Source organism: Uranotaenia lowii, chromosome 2 (assembly GCF_029784155.1).
Source record: "Uranotaenia lowii strain MFRU-FL chromosome 2, ASM2978415v1, whole genome shotgun sequence".
Taxonomy (NCBI): Eukaryota; Metazoa; Arthropoda; class Insecta; order Diptera; family Culicidae; genus Uranotaenia; species Uranotaenia lowii.
The window spans coordinates 417,672,746-417,680,210 of record NC_073692.1 but is presented as its reverse complement, the minus strand read 5'-3'; positions in this window follow the sequence as shown (position 1 = coordinate 417,680,210).

The window sequence follows — 7,465 nt, the reverse complement described above, 5'->3', positions numbered from 1 at the left end:
TTTATTCGATCAATAGAATATAAAAGAATGACCAGATTGACACATGTGGAATGCTACTGCAGATCTAGGAAGGAAGGATTTTCTTCTTTGAGTTTCCTTTTGGTTTGTACAATGTACACCTTATCACAGTCGAAACATCTGATTTTAAAAATAAAACTTCAATATCAGGTCTATTAACGTTAACGAATTCTGCAAACATGGTGGACTTTTATCATATCCGGTTCAAATCAGAATTCAAGTAGCCATTTGAACGACCTTTTACTTATTTAGTAGGGATAGCGATATTTTTTCCTTTATTATACTAAAATTACATTGGATTCATAAATTATCGTTTTGAACTTTATAAATAACGATTTCTTCTTTGTACTTTGTACTTATATTGTAGGGATTGCGATTCGCAGTTAAGTTATTAATGACTTGGGTTATCATTTCCAATGATATGTTCGCTCTTGCTGGGCAGTGTTTTGCGTCGAAATTTATCCAATGAGTATTTAGAAATAGACTTCTTGGAAATTTTAAAAGAAAGTCAGTTGATGATTTGTTTGAAAACTGTTTGAAAGTTCGAGTATTCATTTTCAAATCCTAATCGATTAAAATCTAAAATCTAAAAGTCACTTGCAAAACACTGAATTCGATTATGCTCAGCTGCAGCCACCTATAGGTGTCTTCCGCGAATGTTCGTTTCCGATATCTTGCCGAGGAATAATCTCGTTTAGGTTTATCGTTCACACATCCTCAAACTATTATCGCTTATTTGTCAAACCTCAACGCCATTTTACCGGAGCAAACCAACCAGCAGCGCCGGAAGAGAAAATATTCATCTCATGAACACGTTTTCAGCCAACCATGAAATATGGCCTATCTCTTGACGGTGCTGCGGTCTCTGGTGCAAACATAACGATAAATGATTGATTGTCATCCGGTAAAACACACTAAAAACCCTGACTGATTCCCACCCGTTTGATCTTTTCTCCTCCGTTTCAGATAAGCGATATCCATCAGTTCTACACCCGGAACTACGAGCTAGCCTTGAACGAGCTGGAATTCGTGATGAGTTCGATCTCCAACAGTGGTGCCAACCGATTGCTAGACTCGTTGCTGCAAGGATCCGCTTGGTGGCGCCACTGCTGCTGTTCCTGTTGGCTGATAATTAATTTACTCACAATTATCACTACCGCCTGGGTTCATTAATAATGCAATGGTGGTGCCGGATGTGTGTATGAGTGAAGGTGTACAGGAAGATACTTAGCTGGCAACGACGACAGAAGCAGCAGCAGCATCATTGCTGCCATCAATTTCCACATAGAGATTATCCAGCCAGGTGAGATAATTGGACGAATGGAAGGGAAAAACGTTAAAAAGGCCGGGAAACATTTTTTTTTTGGTTTCCGGCACTGAACGGTCGAAGAAACTATGCGAATGGCGAACGAAACGGAAACCCACGATTTTTCTAGCGTGATACTTTTATACAATGGCAAAACAAGCACATACATACATAACTGGTTAAGAGTGGTTTTAGATAGTTGAGATGAGTAGAAGGTAGAAAAACTACTCTTATCTGTCTCTAAAACTTGAAAAGCGTATCGGTGCAAGTAACAGCAAAAAAAAAGATTCCATGTGATAAATGAACTGAAAACGATGTGAAAAATATACTAACATGGTAGAAAACACTGCAATGAAAGCTGATTTAAAAAAAAAAAAAAGCAAAAACAAAAAACCCGTAACTTAGCTGTACGTAATGACTAGGTTATTGTGTAGCCCGGAAAATTTAACTGCATATAGACAGCTGAACATGACATTCCACTGTAGATTTTAATAATTGAAAAGGATACCGATAGCGTTCTCGGACTGTTTCGATTGGCGGCCTCAATTGCAATACACTGGTCAACGACTCATATGGCTTATTTTGGCATTAAATTGATTATTTTTAAATTTTTTTACTGTATACGAGCGCATATATGGTCTCAGCTTTTTTTACATTTTTTAGTCTTACTCAAAGCTGTTGGACATCTCAAACAATTTCAATGCATCAAAAATACAATAAAAAATTTAAAAAATGAATAACATCGAATATTTTTTCTGGGGAACAAGTTAGGTTTGTGTTTTGTTCACATCAATTGTATTGAAAGAATAAAAAAATCTAAATGCGTCTATCTATGCACTATCACGTGTCTGTTTAATGAAACTTGGTGATGGATTGATTGATGTTATTTTATTGTTTCCAATTAATTTATCTAGTCAAGCTTTAAATTTCGTTTTGTTTAGTGAGCGAATAAGTTTCTGGAATTTTTAATTTGTGTTCACAAAAAAAGCATTATATCGTTGTATTAAATAGGGAAAAATGGGGATTTGAGTGCACCAAATGACCCGAGTTTTGAAAAAGTTATGCACAGCATGCTTAAATTGATCCTAGGCCTAGAAGAAGGTCTAGTGCCAAATAAGGGCCAGATTGGATCACGGGAATGGGTCGCTCAACGAGCCTAAAGTTTGTATGGGATTTTCTTCGGGAGGAACAAGAAAATCTAGATTTTCATTAATAACTTTCGTCCCTCTGGCCTATATTTTTGAAAACGGGTTTTCTTAAAGCCTAAACTATGACAAATATTTCATCCGAAAACTGCATTTTGATTCAAGTTTAGACACAAAAGTTATTAAGCTTCAAAAAATAGTTATCTTTTTTGAGGGGGATATTCATCACTTTTTATGAGAGACACTGCTTCGAACATTTTGACGCAGCATATCACCCTGAAAAAAGTTACCCCATTTTTGAAGTTCAATAACTTTTTTAACTTAAGTCTTATCGAAATACAGTCTTCGAATAAAATATTTGTCATAGTTAAGGCTTTGAAAACCACTGCTCTAAACTAAGCTTGCCAGATTGCCCGGTTTTATCCGGGTTTGCCCGGATATTTGATGCAAAATTTCGAGAAAGTCCGGTCCGGCCCGGTTGCCCGGATATCGTGAAAAAAGTCCGGATATTGTCCGGATTTTTCACAATTTTTACAAAAAAAAAACCAAAAAAATCAAAGATTTTGATTAAGTTTTAGCAAAATCGATTAACGGTATGAACATTAACGGTTGTTTTAAAAAATTTCGCTGATTTACTTTCATAAAGCTCTAAATATTTAAGTGTTCCAAAAATATTTTGGAAGTCTGCAATTACATTAATAAAATATTAATTTCATTTTTTTAACATTTTTTCTTTGCTTTTATATATAATAACACCTAAATTATGCCCGGTTATTGCCCGGTTTTTGGATTTGAAAAATTGAAATCCATGCCCGGATTTTGCCAGGTTTTTTTGAAAAAATGCCCGGAATTGCTAGGCCCGGATGGGAAGTGAAAAAAATTCTGGCAACCTTACTCTAAACGTTCTGCGGTCTTTTAAGAAGTTGTTGTTGAGAAGAATTACCATATTGCTGAATTCCAGAAATAAGAGTGAGAAGGAACTGAATAAATGGAAATATTTTTACTAAAGGCTCAGAAATGTGCAATTTAATTCCATCCTCATTAGCTGAGTAAAATGAAAAATGCACACTTTTGAGGTGGAAAATATTAAAGCGCACTTTATGTTTTATTGAAAAAAAAATTTAAATTTATGATTGAAAAACCAAAAACTGTAAATTAAAGTAACTGGTTGGAGTCAAAATACTGTCACATATTTCGTTGGGCATTTAGTCTATTGGATTATCCAAGAATTTTGAAAACTTTTTGTTCAGGTCTACTTGAAATTGTTGATCTTCAAGTTCCTTCGTATCATCCTGATATTGGTATCTCACGAACTGATCCAAGCTTCAGATAATCACTTCAGGCACATATGGCAAAGATATTCCTTAGAATTTAAAAAAGATTGAGAACTAGGTTATGATTTGGTCACTCTGTACAATGATTCATTCTTTTGAAAAACCTTTACAATTTTTTCTTGACGTCATGAATCATTGCATAATATAGCAGAAAGATAAAGTTCTCATCCATGATATATTAAAGTAAAATAGATCGATACACTATTTAGCAATTGCAGTAGTTATTTAAATTATGATTATTTTATTATCACGAGACTGTCTCTGAAGTTTTAATTTCTGCTCTGCCTTGGGATTTTTACAAAGATTATGATAAATTTGAGGATGAATACGGATGATGTGGTGTTTTTCAACGAGCAAGTGTATATTTTTATTATTAGAATCAGAGCAAAACTGAAACTTCAGATGGAACAGTCTCATAGTATGAATTGGATTTTTGTGAAAAGGTTAAATTCAAGAGATTTGCATATAATGAATCTAAATAACTTCACAGAACAACTAGACAGTAACTGATTCTATTTAGGGAGGATTTTATTGATTATAACATTATTTTTCTGCTAAATATTGACATATTTCATACCTCCAATAAAAATAAGGATGGATTTAAAAAAGAACGGTCTGGGTCATAATCAAGTTCTTAATCCAATTTTAATCTCTTTGGAATATCTTTGCCAGACTTGTTTAAAGTTTGGATCAATCCAAGAGATGAACCTGCATGTTAAAACTTTCAGTAGGCTTGAACAACAAGTCTTTAAAATATATAATATTCGTATTGACTCAAAGAAATATTTGACACTTTTTTGATAATAGTTACTTCAACCAGTTATTATTAACATTTTTTTGGATTCAAATAATTTATTTCAATGTGTTCTCATAGAAACATGAAGTACGCTTTAAGGAAATTCCACTTCAAAAATAAATATTTTTATTTTACTCAGCTCATGAGAATAGTATTGAATTGTGTTCTGGTAAAATAAGAATAATTTTGATAAATCTATCAAATCATATCAATATTTTGGTAATATTCATTTCCTGATAAGAATAGACCACAAAAATTGTGTGAACTTATAGAAATTTCTACCACTTTAGATGGATAAAAGATCAGTGGTTTTGCAAAAAAAAAAAATATAAATAAAAATTTTCAAATCGACGTATTCCCAAAACTAGAGGTGGACAAAATCTGATAGTTTTTTATTTGTTTTTTTTTTCTTTTTATTTGTCATTCTACCAATATTTTTCCATCCATACATCCATCCATTATTACCAAAAATTTGAAAAAATCAAGAACACGAAAGCGAAATTTCCATTAAAAACTTCAAATTGAATGTATTCCCCCTTTCGGTTTTTTTTTAAATTTTGAAGGTGGGGGATGACAAAAGGAAAACATGGTATTTGTTCCAACCTAATTGAACTTTATTCAAAAGACTAACAGCGAAAGATCTTCATCTGTCAGAAAATGGTTTTTCTATCATAACTTTAATCCTTGTTGTAAAATTATATTTAGGATTTTTTCTTCTCCAGAATTTCGGGGTTCTTCAAAATAATCGTCAGTTCGATAGTTTCAGATCAATAATTTGTTCCTTCGAACTTATTTATGTTCTATCATCGCTACATAAAAATAGATTAAATATTAGTTTTGACCAGTGTACTGCAAACAGAGGGCCCGCAATAATTTAAATGAATGGGAAGGAAAAATCCCATTGTAGGGAAAAACATGAAAATGGCAAACAATTCCCGGTGGCTGGTCTGGAGTATTTAATGACAACTTCCCCTCATACAGAGCGGCTCCCATCGAACTATCCATAGAAAGGTAATGTAAACACCGACTGGTTTATTGTCCAAACACCGAATGACATGTTGTGAGCAATGGAACAGTATCAATAAATAACTATTGTGAAGCCGGGGCTTTGGTTCAGTTTTGTTTTGCATTTTTCTCATTGCTCAAAACTTGCAGCCGGATTGCGTGTGATTAACGTGGGAATATGTTCAGCCGGAGAAATCATGCACCTGGAATAAAATAGCAAATGAAAATTGAAAAACAGTAAACTTCCACCAATAGGAAAAAAATGAATCTCTGATGATTGATACGTATGTAAATAGACAGAAACAAACAAAAACCCTAAGTAATTAACACTGAAACATCTTATGGTGGTAAATGTTAGTAGGATGATCAGACAAACAGGACTAGTCCCAAACAAAAGCAAAAACAAAAAAATTACAAAAACATTAGTTAGAAAATGTGATCTAGCATATTCGGTATTTTGTGTACTCGTGTACGTTGGCTTGTCTGTGTAAGCATGTGTATTTGTACATACATAGAGATACAGGTAGGCATCGTTGGATCTAATTAAGAAAACAGAAAAAAAAAAGTTTAAAACTCGATTGTCGGAAACAATCAAACTGATTAGAGCGGAAACGTTCGCTAAACGCAAACAAAAACAGACACATCCGCAGACACCCTGGATTGGATTGGTTCAGTATTGGTGTTGATGGCCATTTTCCCGCAAATGGAAAGTGTTTTGTTTACTACTAGTAGGAATTTCGAAAAGGATCTGTTAGTCCGGTTGTTGTTGGTGCGAAAATTTGATAATGGGGGGTGCAAAATTGATTATCCGGAGCTTTGTGTTTTGGTGCATTTCGTAAATAACTAGATATATGGTCTAATTAACCGTGACGCCTGGATGTCAGGGTAAATATGCTGAATCGCTATGCAGGTGATTATTGTATTAAAACCTTTATCTCCTGTCTCTCCTGTGTGTCTGGTGCAATTTTAACAGCGTTGGATTACAGGTGGATTAAAATTGTGCTTGAATCAGGGCATTTGATGAATTTGGTTTGAAAAATTTATTCATGTAATCTGAGTGTATTAATTTAAATAGGTTTTGTAGCTTTCTACATATTTTTGAGTTTTTAGTTACAGATTGGACAGTAACACTTAAATCTGATGAAAAATTTAATACTTAGCTTATCTTAAAATTAACAACTCCAGAAATCGGTTGTCGTTAGATTATAATTTTAATATTTATTTATTTTTCATCAACAGATCCAAATGATAGGTTAAAAATTCAAAACACTCTACAATTACACGGTATTTAACCTATACTATACTTAAAGCATTCTTCTTCGGAATAGTTCCCTCGAAACGTAAAAATCATAATGATCGGGGAAGCGTACGCTGAGTTGGAGTGTTTCTAACAGTGCGGGGCAGTTGGTTCTCGACCTTGTTATTACTGGACAAGCGGGTTCGGTCGGTCTCGGATCCGCAGGCCAGCATGTACTTCGTCTTGGACGTATCAATCATCAACCCAATCCTCCCTGCTTCGCGTTTCAGTTTGCGATAGATCTCCTCCACCGCCGCAGATGATCTGCCGACTATATCAATGTCATCGGCAAAGCAGATAAGTTGACTGGATCTGTTGAAAATCGTGCCCCGCATTTCGCCCACCGCTCGTCGAATAACACCTTCTAGCGCCACGTTGAACATCATGCAGGATAGACCATCACCTTGTCGAAGCCCCCTGCGCGATTCGAATGAACTCGACAATTCACCCGAAATCCGCACACAGCACTGCGTTCCATCCATCGTCGCCTTGATCAGTCTGATCAGCTTCCCGGAAAAGCCGTTCTCGTCCATGATTTTCCATAGCTCGTTACGGTCGATCGTG